Source organism: Enhydra lutris, unplaced genomic scaffold, assembly GCF_002288905.1.
Source record: "Enhydra lutris kenyoni isolate GAN:26980312 unplaced genomic scaffold, ASM228890v2 scaffoldscaffold49, whole genome shotgun sequence".
NCBI lineage: Eukaryota > Metazoa > Chordata > Mammalia > Carnivora > Mustelidae > Enhydra > Enhydra lutris.
In genome coordinates this window covers 12,728,299-12,751,157 of record NW_019154133.1, presented here as the reverse complement: position 1 = coordinate 12,751,157, position 22,859 = coordinate 12,728,299, and the positions used below count along the sequence as shown (strand labels likewise).

At 39.2% G+C, this 22,859-nt stretch overlaps 1 protein-coding gene across 2 annotated transcripts in view; it reads right to left on the bottom strand.

Annotated features, from left to right (window-relative positions):
* LOC111156771 (nuclear receptor coactivator 2) overlaps nt 1-22,859 on the bottom strand; it is a 294,726-nt gene that overhangs the window by 125,491 nt on the left and 146,376 nt on the right. The window contains exon 1 of one of the 2 annotated variants that reach the window (XM_022517837.1): nt 12,299-12,319. The exons of the other annotated variant lie outside the window; for it this stretch is intronic. The gene's annotated coding sequence lies outside the window, so the exon portion shown is untranslated. Of the gene's footprint in view, nt 1-12,298; nt 12,320-22,859 lie in introns of those variants that run through there. 2 annotated transcript variants of the gene reach the window in all.

Here is a 22,859-nt window from a genome sequence, read left to right as displayed (position 1 = left end):
TAAAAAGATTTTATTTATTTATTTGACACAGAGAGAGAGATCACAAGTAGGCAGAGAGGCAGGTATAGAGAGAGGGGGACATAGGCTTCCTGCTGAGTAGAGAGCCTGATGTGGGGCTCAATCCCAGGACCCTGAGATCATGACCTGAGCAGAAGGCATAGGCTTAACCCCACTGAGCCACCCAGGCACCCCATCCTGTCAAAATTCACCCTTTTAAAAACATGTAGATTTCATTATTTTTGTCTAATCACATAATTTTGCAACGATCACATCTAATTCTGTAAAATTTCATCACCCCAAAAGGAAACCCCATACCCATTATGCAATTACTATTCATTCTCTTCTCACCCATGCCTTAGCACTGATCTCCATTCTCTGTCTCTGTGGATTTGGTCTAATCTGGACATTTCAGATAAATGGGCTCACATAATATGTGGCCTTCTGTGTATCTTCAAGTTTCTGCAATATTGCAGCGCATATCAGTACTTTACTCCTCTTTATGGCCAAACATTACAGTGTATGAATATGCCACTTTTTATTGATCTACTTGTCACTGACAGACATTTGGGTTTCCACTTTTTGGATCAGAAATAATGCTGCTATGGACGTTTGCATGCAAGTTTTTGCAGAGACATAAGTTTTGAGTTTGCTTGGATAAATATCTAGGAATCAAAGTGGTGAGTAATATGGTAACTCTGTGTTTAATTTTTTGAGGAACTGCCCAACTGCTTTCCAAAGTGGATATACCATTTTAGTTTTCCATTTGCCATATTCAAAGGTTCCAGTTTCTCCATATCCTTGTCCACACTTAATATTTTCCTTTTTAAAAAATTATCACCATCCTATTTCATATGAAATAGTACCTCATTGTTTCACCTTCTTTTCCCTAATGACTAATGATGTTTAGCAGATTTTCATGTGCTTACTTGGCTACTCTGTATCTTCTTTGGAGAAACGTCTACTCCAATCTTGGTCTATTTTAAAATTAGGTTCTACAGTGATTCCTAGTACCACTTTGGAGTCATGAACTCTTCTGAGAATGGGATCAGAGCCAAAACGTGAAACCACAGATATACAAAACAAAGCACACAATTCTCCTAAGAAGTCACTAACCCACGAAGACCATTTTATGGGTCTTCCAGATTAAGTACCCTTGTTCTGTATCACAGGTTCTCAACCATAACCACATATTTAAAGATCACTTGGGGAGCTTTTAAAAAATACAACATTACCACACGATCCAGCAATTCCACTTCTGGGTTAAATACTGCAAAGAATTAAAAGCAGGGACTTAAACAGATACATATATATTCATAGTGTTGGCAGCATTATTCACGGCAGCGAAAAAGATGGAAATAACCCAAATGTCCATCAACAGATGAATAAACAAAATGTGTACAAACATACAATGGAATATTATTCAGTCTTAGAAAGGAATAAGATTAAGATTCTTAAGATTAAGAATAAGAATAAGATTACTGGCACATGCCATAACATAGATGAACCTTGAAAACATTACACTAAGTAAAAAAAGTCAGACACAAATGGCCACATACTATGATTTCACTTTTATGAGGCACCTAGAATAATCAATTCAGAGACAGAAGGTAGAACAGAAGCTACCAGTGGCTGGGGAGAAGTGGGAATGAAGAGTTATTGTTTAATGGGTACAGAGTTTCTGTTTGGGATGATTAAAAAGTTCTGTAAATGAACAACATTGTGAACATACTTAATGTTACTAAACTGTGCACTTATAGTTAAAATGATTAATTTTAAGTTATGCATATTTTACCACAATTTAAAAAACGCAGACAAAACAAAACAAATAGGACATAAAACAAGATGACCAGGACACCACTCCAGACCCATTAAATCTTTGGATGTGCAGTCTGACCATGAGTATTTTGCTTAAAAACTCTCCAGGTAATTCAAATGTCCAAATCGGGCTAAGGATTTCAGCTTAATACTCCCCACAGTGGTATCACCTATTTCCATGGTTTTCCAGATCTTTCTTTCCAGCCTTGACCTCTCAAAGCTTCCACCTCAAAATCCAACTCACCAAATTAAGTCCATCCGTTCCTTCTCTGCACCCCAAAACTGCCTCACCTGGAAGAGCGACTGTGCACTGCATTCTTTAAGCTTATGCATTCTTCCCATCAAATCATCAACAATCTGACTTTGTCTCATAAACAGTCTCCCCTCTTGTCACTATGATAATCATTACAGCTTCAAGTTCAGCTCGTCACCGCTTTTTACCTGGATTATCTCACTTAAGTTTCCTTACCTCCAGATTATTGCCCTTCTCAAAACCTTCAGTAGACTCTCTTCCTTCCAAGAGGAAGTCTGTGCTGCCTCAGATGTCACATGTCTTGGGATCTAGCCCTTGCCTATTTCTCCAGGCTCCTCTCCCATACTATTCTGTTTGACCCGGTAATGTAAACTGTCTAGGGTTCCTCACCTACTACATTACTACGTACTTGTCATCTCTTCCCTGTGCTTCTCGTACATAGAACAGACCATGTGTCTTCCCCCTTTGGGCTGATTACCTCTCATCTTTTAGAACCCATCCCACATGGCCCTCTCCCCAAGATTAAATTCACTTCTTCTATCTTTTAATAGCCTATATATAACTCTACCATTAACCATGTATAGTGTAATTATTTATGTCTTTTTCACTCCCCAATTTTAAGCTCCTTGAGGGGCAGAGACTAAGTATGCTTCATCTCTTTATCCTATCCTTTATCTCTTATCAAAATGCCTGACATAGAAGCCACTGGATAAATTGTTTTACAAACTGCTATTGAGTATAAAGTTATTTCGCCAACACAGGTAACCTCACTGAACATAACATGCTATGTTATACCTGCACTATTACCGATATTATTTTATTTGATCCTCACAAAAACCCTAGGAAGTCATTATTACTACCATTCTCTGAAGCCCAGAAAAATAAAAAAAACACATTCAAAGTCAAATACAGCCAAGAGGTGAGTGAAATGGGGACTGGAATCTGAGCTGCTGACTCTAGAGCCTACCTGAAGTAGGCTGCCTCTTTACCTAACGGAGACGCAGGTCTTCGTACCTGTGTTTGTCTCATGTCCTCTAACAGATACTCAGTTTCAGTGTTTTTCACCATGGTTATCAAGATATAATCTTAGCATACAGTTCTGTACCTTTTAAAATTTAAGAAAGCTTAAGCAGGTTACTACATAGTCTTCATAAACAGCAAGGTAACTACCCACAAAAAGAAGGGTAGAATCTTGCAATGAGATTGGAGGGGGGGGAAGAATCAACTGTTTGAAGTTCTAAACAGGGGAAACCATGATGATGATCACTTAGGTGAGGATAAGCAGGAGATTTTTACTGATTGCCAGTTTAATGTGAATCAACCAAATGATTCGATCCTAGAAATAAAATAGCAATTGTACTCTTAGATTGCAAGAATAAAGGCAAAATTTAAAATCTGCAATTCACTTAGAAGCATGAGATTCTATGTTGCTCCAGAAGTTAGAAAAACAGGTTCATAGGGAATTTAGTCAGTGAACAGACACTAAGAACTTATTTAAATAAGCGGATGTGTGTTTGTGTGTGTGTGTGTGTGTACATGTTAAATTACTGGGGAAATGAAACATGCATAAGAAAACACACCAAGTATGCTGAAGGGATATCTTACAGAGAAAAGTTGTTTTAGGTGTTCGGTAATTATTAAGTGTTAGACATTGTACTAGGCACTGCATCATTTAATTTAATTCACAGGGTTTTACAAAGCAGATATCATCCCCTGTTTTACAGAGAAAAACCAAATTCAAGGAAGCCAAATGACTCGTCCGAAGTCTCAAAGCTTGTATGTTAAATCGCTAGGTTTCAAACCAAGCTCTGATTGCAAAGTCCATGCTCTTTCCACACTTATTCATGCTAATTAAAAGCCATTAAACGGGGGCTCCTGGGTGGCTCAGTGGGTTAAAGCCTCTGCCTTCAGCTCAGGTCATGATCCCAGGGTCCTGCGGTTGAGCCCCGAATCGGGCTCTCTGCTTGGCAGGGAGCCTGCTTCCTCCTCTCTCTGACTGCCTCTCTACTTGTGATCTCTATCTGTCAAATAAATAAATAAAATCTTAAAAAAAAAAAAGGGCCATTAAACGACTATCTCAAAATATATAGCAGGAGAGTTGTCGGGTGATGGTACAAGAAAATGATCTAGGTAAAATATTGCTAGAAAAAAGATGAACACGTCACCCTCAAAGTTTGTGGAATGTCTTTCCATGGGGCTCTTCAACTGTAACATCATGAAAGGGACAGATAGTTTGCACCAGAACTGCCACATGTGGTTGGCACTGGCACACGTTGTTAATTACTGACCTTCCAATGTGAACTGACCAACCAACAGAGGACCCAAAAGCTGAAGACCGTACAATGCTATGCTAGGAACGAATGAGGTTTTGTTCTCTCCTGTTGGTATCACCAAGGAAACACAAACTTTTCTCTTCCCTGAATTTCCTTTTGAGTTCTCATGTCACGGTGATATGCCCCTCTGCGCTTCTGTTCATTTCCAGCCCGCAGACTAATCCCACCACCTTCACGTACCAAATGTAATTACAGTGAACACAGTGCATCACTTGCCTGAACCACAAAGTATTGGTGAACTTAGATGGTTTGACATTTAGGATTATGCCAGGACCCCATAAACTCAACTGTGCCCCACTTTATCTCTATACCCACAGCCCACTCCTTCTATTCCAGTGAAAATCTGCTTTTTGTGTCTGGCAATAATTGGGTCAATTTCTCTCACTTTGGTACGTTGTGCTCACAATGACCCTTATACAAGAAACAACTTCCTGTTTACATCTGTTACTTTGTCTGTCTTCCTACTTAATCCTAGGTGCCCTGATAACATATCCAACCAAGTACATTAGAAAATTATGTTCCAGAATCTAATTCCAACTGTCTTAAGGTTACCTGGGAGTTGAAAGAATCTGGAGGTGACGAAAGATCCGATCAGAGAAGCCAGAAGGGGCCTCTGGAATGGGTCACTGTAGGAATTCTATTTCTACCCCGGCAGAGGTAACTGTATGTAACTCGGCAATGAGTAACTCTGATAATAAACATACAGACCAGCTTCATCTACATAAACGACTACACTCTACAAACAACCAAGAAGAAAAGTCAGGGAACTGAAATCAGCCTTCTAATTTCCGATGTGAAGAAACACAAGAAACAGAGTCCCGTAGATAGTCTCTGTATATGTCACGTAGCACCAGACTCTACTGTGCTCTGCTCTGGACCTAACAAGCATGTCCACACCCCTTCCTAAAGACCCTCAGGGGACTCTTCCAAGGCAGCGTTTATCCAGCTCCTTCCGGAGAAAACACAATCCCAGTATAATGAGGCACTCAACCCTGGTGTCCCATCTACAGGCTGCCCAGTGGTCTTCTGGAGTGATCTGGCATCCAAGTTCCTTCCAGGCAAAGATAAGGGTGATCGCTGGAGTCTAACAGATTCTCAGCCTGTGGAATATAGGAGGGCTGTTCGTGGGCAGAGAGAGAAGTTGAAAAGACACAAAGAAGGAAACCACAAGATAATAAAGGCATATGGAGCGACAAATGAGCCAAAGTTACAAAGCAGAAAAAAGATATGCATTGAGTTTGAAATGTTTGATTAGTTGGTGAAACAGAAGCAGCTGAAGCAGACGGAGAGCACCTTTGCCACCACAGTCAACAAATACATGGCGGTTCTCAGCCTTTCTTCACAGTAAGTGGTATCACAGGCTCCATTCCTCCAGATTCCAATATTCAGGCTATCGGACAGATACGGAAGCAGGGGAATTTGTAGACTAGGGGCTGCAACTCCACCCCTCCCACCGAAGACAAAAGCCCTACGGAGCATGACAGCTGTATTGAACTTCATCCCCTTCCCCAGCCCCCAAGGCAGACAGAGCCTGGCTCATCTCTCGCTTTCATAGTTCAATCACTGTGCAACACATTGGGACAGGTGCTTAACCTCTCTGAGCCTCAGTTTCCATGTCAGTAAAATTCAGAAATAATAATCACTTCCTAAAGTTTGTATGAAAACTGAATGAAATCAACTACGTAAGTACACAGCCTGATGCATAGAAATTGCCTCCTGAAAGAGAGCCAGCCGCCTTTATTAACAGTCATTATTATCTGAATACTTGGCTCCTTGTAAGTACTCCACAAATAGCACCTCCTATTTGAACAAAGTGACACTGCCTCCCTGTTTCAATCCTTACACTATAAAAGGAGTATTCCTTCTGCCGTATACTCAGGGCCACATTTTTCCTCATTTTTGTGCTCTTTATTGGTGACTTGCCTGTTTCAAATGGCCTCCACACATAGTGAAGTGCGGTCTAGTGTTCCCAAGCACAAGAGTCTGTGATGCGCCTTATGGAGAAAATACGAGTGTTAGATAAACTGCATTCAGGCCCAATTTAGAAGGCTGCTGGTGAAGTGTTAAATGTTAATCTATGTTAAAGAAGGTGTATTTAACAGAAATACACTTAAAGGTATGTATTAATCGAATAACTAAAATGTCATGACCAGAGACACAGAGAAACCTAACTCTATTTTCTCTAGAAGCAATGGCTCTGCATTCACTAATTCACTGTTTGCCATGACTTTATAGAACATAACTCCCGTGAATAATGAGAATCAGCTGTAGTTTTCATTAAATGTAGAACATGGGACAGTGTCTGCAGTTGCCAGCGTTTGGGGGCGGGGGGCTGCCATGAATCTAGAAGAGTAGAGGCAGATCATGAGAGGCCTTCTATTCCCTGCCAAGGAATGTGGACTTCAAATTGCTGGTTACTTCTAATCTGGTTACAGATTAGAAGATAGTGGGCTTGGGAAGGGTCTATACCTTCCTGCTCATTAGCGTATCCCTTATGTCTGGCACAGATGTATCAACTATGAGAGAGACTGCTACCTCACGCCACCTCCCTTTACACATGCTGTCCTCCTGGCTCAAAGCAAAACAGAGGACAGAAGACACCCTGAGTCACCAATTGTCTAGTAGCCACTCTGCAAGTCAAAAGAAACATCTGCAGTTAAATTTAGTAATATATTTTAACACATCGTATTCAAAATAGTATCTTTTCAACATGCAATCAATACTGTAAAAATTACTGAGCTATTTTACATTCTTTTTTGGGGCAGTGTCTTCAAAATCTGAGTGCATTCTGTGGTCAAAAAACACTAGCCACATTTCAAATGATCAAAAGCCACTTGTGGCTAGCGGCTCCTATGATGTCCAGCAGAGGCCTAGAGTGCCCTGTAAATCCACCAGGGCCTGCTGATCACCTATGAAGCAGCTCAAACTTCAACGTCTCCACTAAGTGTCCCCTGATCAATCCTCTTCTCTCTGCACCCCCAGGGACAGTCGGTTATTCTTCTCCTGTACTAGTGAAGACCCTAACAAAATCCTACACTAAAGAATTAAAGAAATGAGCAGGAGGATTTAAGTTCAAGAATAAAACTGGCTACTTTTGCATTTTAGAAATAAAATGGAGGGTACATCAAGGGAGACCAAAGACAAATGATAAAGCTATATCCATACTTTACTCTCCCACTCACTCCCACTCAAATCCAATCTACAAGGATTTAGTAAGGTCCAGCCTTTTCTACCATGAATACTAAAGAGAATGAGTGACATCACCTAGAAATAAATACGCCTGTTAGCTGTTAAAGTTTGACAAACCATAGGGATCCCCTTCTGAAAGACTATCCAGACGGGAACTCCTCTCTAAGGAATCTGTGTGGCTATGAAATGACTTAAAACAAATCTCAAGGCAATGGGTGATACTCCAGAGGTGTTTGTTCTCAGTGTTTGAATTCAGATTCTCTGTAGTTTTAATACCTGCATGCTCCATCACAGCAATGTGGTGAGTAAAGGGCTCCACTTGCCAAAAAAAAGGGAAGGTAGCTAAGTAAGAAAATACGTGATACACATCTTTCAGATCCCACAACTCAGAACCTCTCCTCGCCACACTAATCTCATGGTAATTCACAGTCCATTTCTTGCACTAATCTCTGCTACCCAGTATTAATGCTCTCCCTCATACTGCCTTCCTCGAAAGCACATTTCTGCCTTAGCTGAGTTACTTTTTATGAATGTGTTTCTTTTCAGTGCAAACCAAACACCATTTGAATGATGTTTTAATCTTACATATTTGAAATGGAACAGAAGTAAAACTCATCAAAGTACAAACATGGAGAAACAAAATCATTTCAGTCTTAACACAGTTCTCTCCTGTCCCTCTGTTCATCCTGTTCTCATTCCAGAATAAACCGGCAACACCACTTGAACCCAGTTATATAGTAATTTAGAGCACAGACTCTGAAGGCAAACTACCTGTTTGAATCTAACTCTACTACTTATTAAGCTGTGTGAGCTTGGACGAGTTACTTTATCTCTGTGTCTCTGTTTCCTCAACTGTGAAACAGGTACAGGATAGCACAGTGTTGCTATAAAGACTAAATGATGGATGGAACGAGAAGGTATTATGCTCAGCAAAATAAGTCAATCAGAGAGGGACAGGTATCATATGATCTCACTGATTTGAGGAATTTGAGAACCAAGACAGAGGATCATAGGGGAAGGGAGGGAAAAATGAAGTAAGACGAAACCAGAGAGGAAGACAAACCATAAGAGACTCTTAATCTCAGGAAACAAACTGAGAGAGTTGTTGAAGGGGAGAGGGGTGGGAGGGTTGGGGTGGCTGGGTGATGGACACTGGGGAGGGTATATGCTATGGTGAACGCTGTGAATTATGGAAGACTGATGAATCACAGACCTGTACCCTGGAGCAAATAATACATTATATGTTAATTTAAAAAAAAAGACTAAATGAATAAATGTGAGGTCCTTAGAACTATGTCTGGCACATAACAAGCTCCAAATGAAAGTTAAGTTCATGATTAACAAAATCACCGTTAATTGTTTTGCTACTGTCATATTCCTCATCACAGATGGGAAAGATAAAAGCCCACAAAATATTATCTTTAATAAACATATATAAAACTAACATTTGAAATTGGGTATTTTCTCACTTAAAATTCTCAAGCAGGAAAGCAAAAACTTGGAACGGCCAATTAAAAAAAACAAAAGTTTCAAAAGTTCTTGTTATCCAAGAAAGTTTTTGCATAATATTTATCATTTATTTTGACTTGAATCTAAGGATTTAGACACAAAACATGAATTTTAAATATAAATCTCAGAGAGTGCTTTTACAACCCTTTATTCTAGCCAATTAATTTATTATTATAATTTGATTTGCTATCTAAAATGATGGAACCAAATTGTCTAGCTTCTACTTCAAAGTATTTCTCAACTCAGCTGGTTTTTAAAGAACAATTCATTCAATGTCAAAACTACAGCATCTGGTGTTTCTCACAAAATCTTTAAAAATAGATAAACAGTAATAACTAAGTTATCTTTACATTTAAAGCTAATGTAGGTCTATGCTATCCTATGTTAGTGATCATCATATTACAAGCTGTAACTCTGCGTGTTAACCGTAAGCTTGGTGAGAGAGTCACTGCTACACCTGTTAACAACACACCAGAAATGCCCAGTCTTCTCTCTTTAATGTTAAGGACTGCGACACCTGTAGGAGACATGTGCAAGCCAACGGACTCTAAGCTTCTCTCAGCATTCATGAGTGATCAGTTTTAGAGTAAACCCTATAAAAGGTACCTTGGAACAATTTGTAGGCTATTGCACAGACTTCTTTACTTCATCACTTTTATATCCCCTTCACTTTCAAAGAATTAAACTGTCTAAAATATTGCCCAACACCTTCATCTTGCCAAAATCTTCCCAAACTTTGACTTTCTCAAAAAACAAAACAAAACAAAACCCTAAAATCTCTTAAAAACATAATTGATGGAGTTTTACAACACTGAATACTAAGATCACCTTTAATTTGGTATTTTCTTACCCTGTCTTTCCTATAAATTAAAAATCGTTCCAAGAAGCAAACCCCCTCAGCCTGACAAGATCAGACCTGATTATAATATTTGTGGTTAATTATTGTGGTTTGAATTCTTAAGTGTAGCAGGATTTGCAAGTCTAGTCATCTGGCCTGTTTAGACACTACCCTGACGTCAAAACTTCTGTCTTTTAACTCTAATAATAAGATTGGGGTTCTTACTCCCCAGCCTCCAAAAGTAAAGATATTTGTAGATAACACAATGTATCATTTGTACTTTTATAAAAATAATTTAAAATTGTAAAGGACTGGTATTTGACATCCTAGGAGAAAAGCAACACGATCAGAAACAAAAACTATTCTAGTTTTATGAGACTGCAAAAAATGAACGTATTTCTGTCCTAAGTACAAAGGACATACGAACTGGCACAAATGGAGACCAGTTATAACTACCATATAAGCCTGCTTGTGGAAAAAGTTGCAGAGTTATCAGGAATGTATTCTCTGATTAGCCAAACAAGTTTTACAAAAAATTCCTTTTAATAATGTAAAAGTCCTGTAAGATCCAGGATAATTACATTTATTGAGACTGGGTTCCAGTGCCAGATATAAGTTATCTTGTTAGTTTAAATATCTTATTTGCCTTTGTTTTCTCATAGTGTTTCCAAGAGTATCTTGTAATAATAGCAGGTACTCTGTAAAAACACCTTGAATTTTTCCAGAATCCTTGCACTGATTTAAAGTTAGGTAAGGAAAAAAAAAAAAAAAAAGTCAGGTAAGGCAACAAAATAAAACTTAAAAGTAAAAACAAGGAAAACCCAATCAGTCTAGCTACACAAATTTTATTATTCAAAAATTTTAACATATGATGCTAGTGAGTCTTGGGCTTAAACCAGTATGTAACTCTGTCTTACAGCCTACTTACAAGAATGCGGGAGAGTCCTATGATTCAAAAAAAATTCTAGAATGATCACAATCACAGTTAATTAACTGTTTATTTGAACCAAGCTGTCTTTTCAAGTAGATGGACAAAAGTGCCAGTGTCTTTTTAAAAAGAAAATCTCAATAATATGAATGGTTAAACTCTATCGTGCTAAGATATGGTTTGTAGATATAAACAGGAAAAGAATCTCTTGGGGGCGCCTGGGTGGCTCAGTCCGTTAAGCATGTGCCTTCAGCTCAGGTCATGATCCCAGGGTCCTCCAATCAGGCTCCAAACTCAGCGGGGAGCCTGCTTCTCCCTTTCCTCTGCCTGCTGCTCTCCTTGCTTGTATGCTCTCTTTCTTGTATTTGTCACTGTCTCTCTCTATCAAATAAATACATAAAATCTTTAAAAAAAGAGAGAGAGAATCTCCTGCACTTATAATTAAAAATCGTTTGAGCGGTTCTCACCATCTTTTACTGGAAAAGATAAAATAATTTAATTCTTTGTACACTGTGTATACAGTGCATCATAGCCTGATAGATTTACCTTCTCCAATGTCAATTTCAAAAAGAAGGTATAAAAAAAAAAAGGTATGTACAAAATAGTTTAGTTTCAAAATATGTGATTTGGAAACATTCTCCCTAAGTGGGGCATATCTGCTCTAGAGGTTAAATAAAAAACATATTAGTGAATTCATTCCTTGAGTATACAACATTAACAGTTAACCCTTTTCAGATAAAGCTTACGATTATCTTTCCCCAGTCTCAGGTTTTTAAGTACTACACCTTCCAAGGTTAAGAACAAAGTACAGACTGCTAAGATAATTAATAGCATTAGCATGAGAAAAACGTGGACAAGCGGTCTCAAGATTAACTATGTTTTTAGCTTTCTGCATGTGATAGCATAAGGATGTAAGAAATCAGAGAAAGTTAGGTACTATATATAATTTTTAAAAAAATCATTCATTCAAGGCCTCAGCCAAAAAAGAAAGCTTTATTAACCAAAAATTAAGTAAATTCAAATTCACTGCAAAGCTCTCTTAAGCTTGAATTACAAAAGGATATTGAAAAAGAAAAAAAAAAAACCCCACAGAGATACAAATATAAAGCTTCTATTTATTCCTTAGTGATTAAGATTTGGATCAAATTCTTCTTAAAATGCTTATCAAAATATTTTCTAAAACAAGCATGAGATTGTATCTGGCCACATAAAGTCACTGTAAGAAACCTTTAATCATGACATAAACACAAAAGAAATAAGGACCACGAAGGAATCAGTCTGGACAGCACTGAATCTATCTGTTCCTGAGAACATTGTCACTGCCCGGCTGTCAGGCTCGGTCCTCTGTTGGACAGCACGCACCTCCAATCTGCCAGCACACAGAATTCCAAGAACATTACCAAATATTAAGTCAGAGCACTTGGGAAACACACCTTGTAACTGTCCACAGCCTCTGCAGTTCAAACCGGGGCTCAGCAGCTTGTCTTCCTCTTCACCAGTGATGTAAATAAAAATACCACACATCACTCTTCAAAAAAGCACAAACCCCCCCAAACCCCACAATTAGCAATACATTTATTGCCTCTGAGATAAATCTCCTCTATTAAACCAGACCAACATTATGCCTTGATGTGACCTAAGCACATGCTGAGCCCCCTGCCGCTTATTTCCTCTATCATTTGTTTCTAACGATAGCTGACAAACTAGCTTCACAAATCCTTTTTTAGCTGCTGATCAGACAGATCCCCCCTTTGACAATCCAGCATGGTGGAACACTCGAAAATTCTTCCTGCTTCTATTCTATTGCTTGCTCTAAAAACCGGTTTCCTTTTCATTGAGATAATAGCCTTTTCTGCAGTCACATGACTCAGAAGCTACATTAGCAGAGCTTTATGATAATAGACTAAGCCTCTACCCCTCCTGTTATTAAGAGAATGTCTTTTTCTTCTTCTCTCTCTCTCTCTCTCTCACACACACACACACACACACACACACACACGCACACGTGGGCATAATGCACACATGCATTCAATACACATGTCTAAAATTATTTACTCTTCTTGGAATTACCATAATAAATTAAAAAGTATACCCTAAAATGAAAATGCTCCCAATTTCTAACTCTGCTGCTAAAAATAACTGCTAAGAACAAACATTGATGCATGACCTTCCGTTCAGTACGATGCAGCGTGCTGCCCATCAACAGTCCCCTATGAGCAGTGATATAAATGCTATAGTTAGAAGAAAAGGCGTGCTCTCTCATTCATTCTCTGGAGCCCGGCCCCTGCTGATCTAAATCTCATAGATCTGGCATAACAAAAACTTTGGAGACATTATAGCTATCCACATATTGGAAATGGGTTCCCTATTTTAGTAAAACACATGTTAAGCACACTTTTAAACACCAAAAGGTACTTCTGTTAGGAATATATCCTCATTAAGAAACTTATAAGTTGTTCCAAGAAGAAAAACGTTCCCATGGCCAAAGCCATCTTCCAAAATAATAATCAAAAGTTCCTTTCAGTCTGGCCAGTTTGATTTATTTCTGATAAACCACTGACTCGCAAAACACATCATGTGGAAGCACTCGCACAATGCCTGACACAGAGTCCTTGTCCCAGAACGGTTCTTACAGGTCTCTAGTAAAAGGTTAAAATACTAGGCAAAGAGACCGCAGATTACATTACAGGCTTACATCATTTTCAGTTATGATCTTCTTCTTATTAAAAACTTTTCAAATCGACCAAGCAAGCAATTTGGGGAAGGAGTTTATAAGTGTAAGAATGTGTTCAGAAGTCAGAAAGAGATGGGGTAAGGAGTTGCCCCAGGAGAAAACCATACTGAAGCACAACGCACACTGGAAGACAGACGTAGACAATGGGGCTAGAAGAATCTGTTACACTGAAATCAATATATTAAGCTACATTTTACATTCCTTAGTTACAATTATTGCCTTGGTTTTCTCATCTCAAAAATGGAAAACAGGGATTTTTAAAAATTGAAGTATAATTAACATACAATTTTATATTACATTATATGTTAAAATTAACATATAATTTTATATTTGGGTCCGTGACATATGGATTCAATAATTCTACACACTACTCAGTGCTCACTGTAAATGTAGTACGAAAAGTAGATATAATTTTTTTAACTTTTAACTACGATAAAATACACATAAAAGTTACCATCTTACAGTATACAGTCCAATGACAAGTTTATTCCCTATTTTGCAGATCTCCCAGACTTTTTCACCTTGCGAAACTGAAACCTTAATACTCATTAACAACTCCTCATACCTCCTCCTCCCCAGCTCCTGACAACTGGCACCTATTTTCTGTATTGATGAATTTAACTACTTTAGACACCTCATGTAAGTGCCAACCATACAGGACTTGTCTTTTTGTGTACAGATATTTTATAGAATAATTATTTTAATAGCTGGAGATCAAAACAAAGAGCTTTCATCTCACAAAATCATTTTACATGAACTACAATTATAAGTAAACCACGCCAAAATTAGATTCTTTAATACAGAAAACCTAAGAACTGTTACAGACACAACTATACAGAGGGATTATCATACAAAAGTGACCTATACAGGGGCGCCTGGGTGGCTCAGTGGGTTAAGCCTCTGCCTTCGGCTCAGGTCATGATCTCAGGATCCTGGGATCGAGCCCCACATCGGGCTCTCTGCTCAGCAGGGAGTCTGCTTCCTCCTCTTTCTCTGCCTACTTGTGATCTCTCTCTCTCTCTCTCTCTGTCAAATAAATAAAATCTTTAAAAAAAAAAGTGACCTATACAAAAAAACTCTTAATTTCTCAGAACTCAAAAGAACTGGACAATCCTAATTCCAAGACTCTTAGTTTACTCTGATTACATTACCCACTCCACACTATATCAACAATTTGGGTAAGACAGAGTGGGTGTTTACTAATCCTCTCCACATCACTAACCGGAACCACCACCGCTCTGGAAGGCTGCCCTAATAACTAACAGAGCCTAAAATGACTACAGAGGTGTCAAGGAATATAAGCTTCCTAAAGACCTCTGTGAAGAAATTCAATTAGAAAACAAAATGTTTCTAAGAAAATAAATTTAAAAAATTTTAATTGCTGGCACATGTATCATAAAAAAAGCCAAAGCGCAATTCAGAATTATTAAGATGACTAAAGTAATTGTTAAAAAAAATAAAACCTTTTAGAGTTGTAATCATTTTAACAGATATCCAAATATTTCCAGTATGCACTTAAAATCTAAAGTCATTAGTCAGGGCATCACAGGAAATTGATGTATCATAGGAAATAATTCTCCTAGTAGATAATGAGAGAAAACTTTTTTTAAAGAATAGCACAGGAACTACAAGGGGCAGTTTTGTGAAATTCATCTACCACATATGTCCTTTTCCTGCTCATATTATCAAATCTTTGGTTATCGCAGAAATCACTTCTATAGAGGTAGGTTGAGGTCACAGATACTCTAAAACAAACACCATGTGTCCTTGATTAGCTATAATGGAGTTTTTACAAATGATTTCTCAGCCAAATCACAGGCAACAGCAAAATGCTATGAATTCCCCGATCAAATCAACAGCAGTAAGAAAATGTCTCCTGCCAAACACATCGAAGTAAAATGTCTTGATCCAGATTCTGCGCTTACACTTCAAGATGTATTGCTGTTAGCAAATCTGTCCTTCTGTCATATTTTCTGCTGGCAAGCACAAATAGGTAAAATTTTCTAGCTCCCCTCCTGAGTACAGAAGGTGGCTACAGCAGATTTTATCATTAGCAACTTTAAACTTTTCTCGTCACCAAGACAGTAGTGTTTAAAAGGGAATTAGACTAGATAATTTGCAAAGTTGTTTCTAGCTTTTATGTTTTCTGATGGTGGTTATATATGTCAGTGTGGTTCATTCTTAAACCAAAGCCTGGTAAGAGGTAAAACAAGGATTCCGTAGAGTAATGCTTCATTTTTTATTAAAATGAGGTGAAATTTACATTCAGTCCAATAAACAGATCTTAAGAGTAAAGTTCAAGAGTTCTGAAAAATGAGGGGAGCCTGGGTGGCTCAGTGGGTTAAAGCCTCTGCCTTTGGCTCAGGTCATGATCCCAGGGTCCTGGGATCGAGCCCTGCGTTGGGCTCTCTGCTCGGTGGGGAGCCGGTTTCCTCCTCTCTCTCTGCCTACTTGTGATCTCTGTCTGTCAAATAAATAAAATCTTTAAAAAAAAAAAAAAAAAAAAAAAAAAAGAAAGAAGAGTTCTGAAAAATGAAAGCACCTATGTAGCCCACACTCCTATCAAGATGTAGAATACTTTTGTGACCCCCTCAATAGTTCTCCTGTGCCCATTCTCAGGCAATCTCTCTCTCCTTATCCCCACCACCAACTGCCAATCTTATTCTATTATTACAGATTAGTTTTGCTTCTTCTAGAACTTCAAATCAGTGGAATCATACAATAAGTACTCTTTATGCCTCTTTCAGCATAAAGTTTTTGAGACCCATCCATGTCACCACATATATTAATAACTTGCCCCATTTTAGTGCTAAGGGTATTCGAATATACCGCAGTTCGTCTATCCATTCTCCTCTTGATGGGGCTTGGGTTGTTTACAATAGGGACTTGTGGTAAAAAGAATTCTAAGATGGTTCTGCAAGCCTCCCCAATCCCTGGTCTACACACCCTGCATAAGCCCAAGTATGGTGAGTTTTCACCCCAGTGATTAGGCTGTATTATATGGCACAACTAATTTTAGGATAGAGAAGTTATTGGGGTGGGCCTGGTTAGACCATGGTCTATATGGTTAGACCAACCATAATGAGTTTTCTCCGCTGGCAGCAACAAGCCTCAGAAATGTGAAGCACAAGAAGGATTTGAAGTACCATTGCGGACATGAGGATGGAGGGGACCACTAGTCAAGGACTGCAGGGAACCTCTAAGAGCTGACAGTGGCACACAGCAAACATCTAGCAAGCAAGCAGGACCTTAAGTCCTACAGCTCAAGATACTGAATTTCGCCAACAAGAATGAGCTGGAAGTGGGTGTTTCCTCCCAGTGCCTCCAGGTGAGAACCCGTTCTTGCTGACACCTTCATTTCAGCCTTATGATAACCCTGAGCATAGAATCCAGCCATGCCATGCTGAATTTCTTTTTTTCCTTTTTAAGATTTATGATTTATTTATGGGGGGGTAGCAAAAGAGGGGGAGGACAGGGGTGAAGAGCATCTCCAGCAGCCTCCCCGCTGAGCAAGGAGCCCGACAAGGGCTTGATCCCATGACTCCGAGATCATGACCTGAGCTTGAAATCAAGAGTCAGGGGACGCCTGGGTGGCTCAGTTGGTTAAGCAGCTGCCTTTGGCTCAGGTCATGATCCCAGCGTCCTGGGATCGAGTCCCACATCGGGCTCCTTGCTCATCGGGGAGCCTGCTTCTCCCTCTGCCTCTGCCTGCCATTCTGTCTGCCTGTGCTCTCTCTCTCTCCCTCTCTCTCTCTCTGACAGATAAATAAATAAAAATCTAAAAAAAAAAGAAAGAAATCAAGAGTCAGATGCTTAACTGACGGGGCCACGCGGGCGCCCCTGAATCTCTGATCTACACAGAATGGTGAGCTAATATACGGGTATAGTTTGTCTGTGGTCATTTGTTACACAGCAAAAGTAAACTAACGCAGAGTTATTATAAACAAGCTGCTACCAATACACACATACAAGTCTTTTGCAAGACATACACTTTCATTTCTTGGAGGTAAACACCTAGGAGCGGAATCGCGGGCCCACAGATACGTACATTCTTACCATCTCACATTTCCACCAGCCACGCACACACCCACAAGGGCTCTGGGTGCCCCACATCCTCACCAGCATTTGGCGTTGTCAGTCTTTTTAATTTTAGCTGAAATCCTAAATCTGTTAGCAGCCTTCTCTACAGATGGGGCGCAATCCTCAACCATCTCCTTCTCTGTGGAGCTTTTAGAACATTTACAGCTAATAATACCACAGTCAGTCTTATTTTATATTCTGCGTTAGCATCTCACAGGGGCGAGGTCCAGCCACACTGCGGCACAGAGACTGAAGAGCAGGGATCAAGCCTCGTGTTGCTCTTACAGTTACCGCTCTTAAAATTCCCAGCACCAACTCTCCTAGCACTGCTTCTGGAGCTTACTTGTCCAATTTACGTCCTGACATTTATTTTACTTCTAAAGGCAATTATGTAGCAATATGAAAGAAATAACTTTTGAAGAGGCCCCTTTATAGAAAGGCAGGAGTGCGACCTTGGGAGTGATACTTTAGTGTGAATCCATATACTACCTCTATGACCCCTAAGCAAGTTACCTAACCTGAGTCAGGTTCAGATGCGTAAATGGGGGGGGGGGTGGGCGCGGGGAGCAGCAGTGCCGTGCCTATACTCCATTGTTATTGTGGAGATTCTAGGAATTATATCGAAAGCAACTAGCCCAGCACCTGGCAGAGGAGGGCATCAAGCAATGGGAGCTATTACCAGCTCTTAGTTTGATTATGTTCCACAAAAAGAAGAGGGAAGCCATATCAATTACAACTTTGAGGAAAGAGGAAAAGAATATATAATGTTAAGAGTTGTGTTAGGTGGATGGGACCACAGGTGATTTTCATCATTTTAAAATAATGGCATTACTTAAATGATCAGTTTTAAAAAGGTGGCAGCTTCTAAAGCTGGGTAAAGGGTACGTGGGAGCTTATAACACTATTCAAATTTCCAAAATACAAATAAATAAATTGAGCCAGAAAATGGCAAACATTTAATCAACAAAGATGTCGTGGTATGCTACTATCATATATTTTATTTATTCATATTTTAAAAATGAGATACACTCTGAAGATGTCACACTTAACAAATTGCCGAGTGTGAACAAACTAAGTCATCTAGGATATTAACTTATAAACCCATTAACACTGTAATTACATAGATCAGATTTCTGAAACCTGATAAAATATCCTGGAATCATATATCTGTTAAATATATTTTTACCATGATGAGGAAAAGAAAAGTATGTCCATTTGAACTGGCTCTTTTCATTAGACATACAGTCCACAGAATTAGGTCATTAGACCCCTGACCTCCTTCCTCAAGAGCTGAGTCCATGATAAAGGAAAAGGCCTACCTGTGAATATCCTGCCCGTGGATGTTATCCTGCCATCACTAACCAGAGATTTTGTTCTTTTGATATGGAGGAAAATGAGCCTTCGAGAAGGCCCAACTGTGCTAAGCGAGCAGTGAGTGCTATTTTGTTGGGTTATTTCTAATAAAAGGCTTATGCAAACAGCAGTGCATAAATGCCTATGATACTACTGCAGTCGATTATACCCACACAAAAGAGAGCTGAGGAGAAGGACGATAGAGCGCAATCAATTCTAAATATGACTCTGCCAAGTTACCACTTCATGAAATGAAATAATATACAAATAGCATACTATACTCCCATCTCAGCATTTGTACCTCATCCAAGGATTTCGGAGGCTTCAAGTACTGAATCACATTCTTCCCAATTAGCACATATGTACCATCGAAAGTAAGTTGCCTTTAAAAGGTGCGGTTATTCTTTGAAGTCACTGGAGTACCACCATGAGATTACAATTAAAATGCTGAGGTGGTCTGTTAGCTAGAATTAACAAGAACCATAGGAGTCTATCGGGGTTTATACATTTTATACCTCAAGCTTCCAAAAATGCCTAAGGCTCAGGAAGCAGATTATATATCTCAAGAATTGAATTCACTGGTAGAATCCATCCCTCTAAGATAGACATTATTCCCTAAAATGTTCTGCCAGGATCAATGACCATTTAGAATTGTAAAATCTCGGAACCAAAAAAAATGTGAGGGCCACCCAGTCCCAGGACACTGGAAGCCATCCATTTCAAATTCCCAAACTGGGGTAACTCCGTAGTCTCCAGTATATACTTTTTAAAAGATTTTTATTTATTTATTTGACAGACGGAGATCACAAGTAGGCAGAGAGGCAGGCAGAGAGAGAGAGGAGGAAGTAGGCTCCCTGCTGAGGAGAGAGCCCAATGCAGGGCTCGATCCCAGGACCCTGAGATCATGGCCGGAGCCGAAGGCAGAGGCTTTAACCCACTGAGCCACCCAAGCACCCCTTCTTTTTTAAACATTTAACTTCAGAATCATTGACATATTGAGGGAGAAAACGTCCCACACTGTTGCTGAGTGTCCAAAAAGTAACCAAGGGCGGAGCCTTGACCATATTGCTCCTTCAAAACATTAGAGAGGACTGTGATTGCAGGGATAACACAGAAGAGCAATAACACGTCCTTGAGCGTGAAGTCTCCTGGCCTCACAAACCTTCTTGTCATCCTTAACTCTTGTGGATTAACCAGATTTGTTTTTCTGGCTCTGTTATTCTCTGAATCCTCTATTCATTAACTTCTCCCAAATAAAGCCAAAAGAACATGTCAGTCACACACACAGAGGACTGGAAGAATGTGGCTCACTATTCTCACTGTATCATAAAGGAGTGCTACGCAGGTAGATGATAGTAAGACTTTTGTGTCAACCTGTTTTAACTAAGATCTGACCAGAAATTTTCATTTATTCACAAACTTGGCTACAGAAGCAGAATCATCAAAGTAAGACAAAAAGTTTCTCTTTGTGTGGGAGATGCCATATTCTGAGGCAAATAATTATTCACCTATTCCAAATTTTACAGGCACAAGAGGCCCTTGTGACAAAAGGTGCTAAGGGACATGTGTTTTATGTTGTTCTATAAGAATGCATCCCTCACAGCAGATCACTGTATCTCAGAACCTTGAGTCAATCCCAACTCAACTTCAAGTGCCACTTGTGAATGCTTTTGAGGTGGATGATTTCTTTAACCTTCCCCTCACTGGGGCTCCTTCTTTTTCTGTCTTCTCCTATTCTCTCCTTCCTCTCAAAATATCATTAAGATTATGTTTCCTTGTCTGGAAGAGGGTAATAATGATTGCAATCACAGTCACAAGTATAGAGAAAGAGGGAAAATATCTTAAGGGGAAAAAAGAAATCTTTCCTTGGAACCCACAGGCCACAGCAATAGTTTCTAAGAAAGGAAAAACATTTTTGATACCTGACCTGCTGTCTTTCTCTCCTTAACAGTTTTCCTTTTTAAGCTTTAGATTAATTCATTTCATCCAACCAATATTTATCAGTTGCCAATGTCATGTAAGGCACTAAGTCAGGTGCTGGGCATACAAAAATGAACAGGACAAAATTCCTGACCTCATGAGATCTATAATCAAGGAAGGCAAAGAGAAAAGTAGGCAAAATTTATAAAATATGATAAAAAATGCCATTTCAGGGTCTGGGCTGTTATAGGATCAAGGAGAGAGAATGCCTAACTTTGGAAAGGAAGGCCCAACCAAGAAATATTTCAAAGGACAGCAGGACACAAGTAGGACTGTATCAAGTGTATGAGGAAGTGGAGAAATAAGTGTACAAGCAAGAGAGAATAAAAGCAAATCTCTTACTAGGGCTCCAAGGAAATTCCCATGAGGGTCCCTAAAAAAAGGTGGTGGGGGTGCCTGGGTGGCTCAGTTGGCTAAGCGACTGCCTTTGGCTCAGGTCACGATCCCAGAGTCCCAGGATCAAATCCCGAATCGGGCTTCCAACTCAATGGGGAGTTTGCTTCTCCTTCTGACCTCCCCTCTCATGCTCTCTCTCACTCTCCCTCTCTCTCAAATAAATAAATAAAATCTTAAAAAAAAAAAAAAAAGTGGTGGGAAAAAATGCTGGAAAGGTGGGCATGAACAAGGTGAGGATAAGCTTTATCTGCAGAGCTAAGGAGGCTGAAATTCACCCTGCAGGGAATAGGAAACCCAGGTGAGCAGCTGAATAACATGATTTTTTTTTTTTAAAGGAAGTTTAGGGGTGTCTGGGTGGCTCAGTGAGTTGAATGTCTAACTTTGGCTCAGGTCATGATCTCAGGCTCCCCTCTCAGTGGGGAGTCAGCTTGTCCCTGTCCCTCCCCCTGCTTGTGGTCTGTCTCTCTCTCAAATAAATAAAATCTTTTAAAAGATTAAACTAAATGAGAAAGAGAGAAAGAAAAAAGAAAGAGAAAGAAACAAAGTTTACCAGTGGTATGGACTTTGAGAAATGATACTAGTTAGGGAGAATAGTTTGGAAACTGTACCAATAATATCAGTGAGAAATGATGAGACTAGATGTAAGCTAAGTTATCTAACCCTTGAAAGTCTAGCACAGCCCAAAAATTAACCCTCACATATATGGTCAAATGGTTTTTGACAAAGGTGCCAAGACCATTCAAAGGGGTCCTTATATTTGTCTTTTCAACAAATGGTGCTGGGAAAATCGGATATTCACATACAAAAAAAAAAAAAAATTAGACTCTTGGTTTACATATACAAAACTAAGTTAAGAGTAGGTCAGAGACCTTAACAGAAGAGCTAAAACTAAAAAAGTCTTACAAGAAAACATAGGGGGAAATGTCATGATAGTAGGTTCCATAATCCAACAGATTTTTCAGATGTAACACCAAAAGCACATGTAACCAAAAAAAAAAAAAAAAGAAAGAAAGAAAGAAAAAAAAAGTTGGGGTGCCTGGGTAGCTCAGTGAGTTAAGCTTCTGCCTTTGGCTCAAGTCATGATCTCAGGGTCCTGGGATCAAGTCCTGCATCCAGCTCTCTGCTCAGCGGGGAGCCTCTGCCTGCCTGCCTGTGATCTTGCCTTGTCAAATAAATAAATAAAATCTTAAAAAAATTAAAAAATAGTTAAGCCAGACTTCAAAATTAAAAGCTTCTGTGCACCAAAAGATATTACCAACAGAATAAATAGGAAATCTATGGAATGGGAGAAAGTATTTGCAAATCATATATGTGATAAGAGATCAATATCCAATATACAACATAAATAAACAGTTTGATTTTTAAAAATGGGGAAAGGATTTGAAAATGCACTTCTCCAAAGAAGATATACAAATGGCCAATAAGCACATAAAAGGATGCTCAACCTCAAT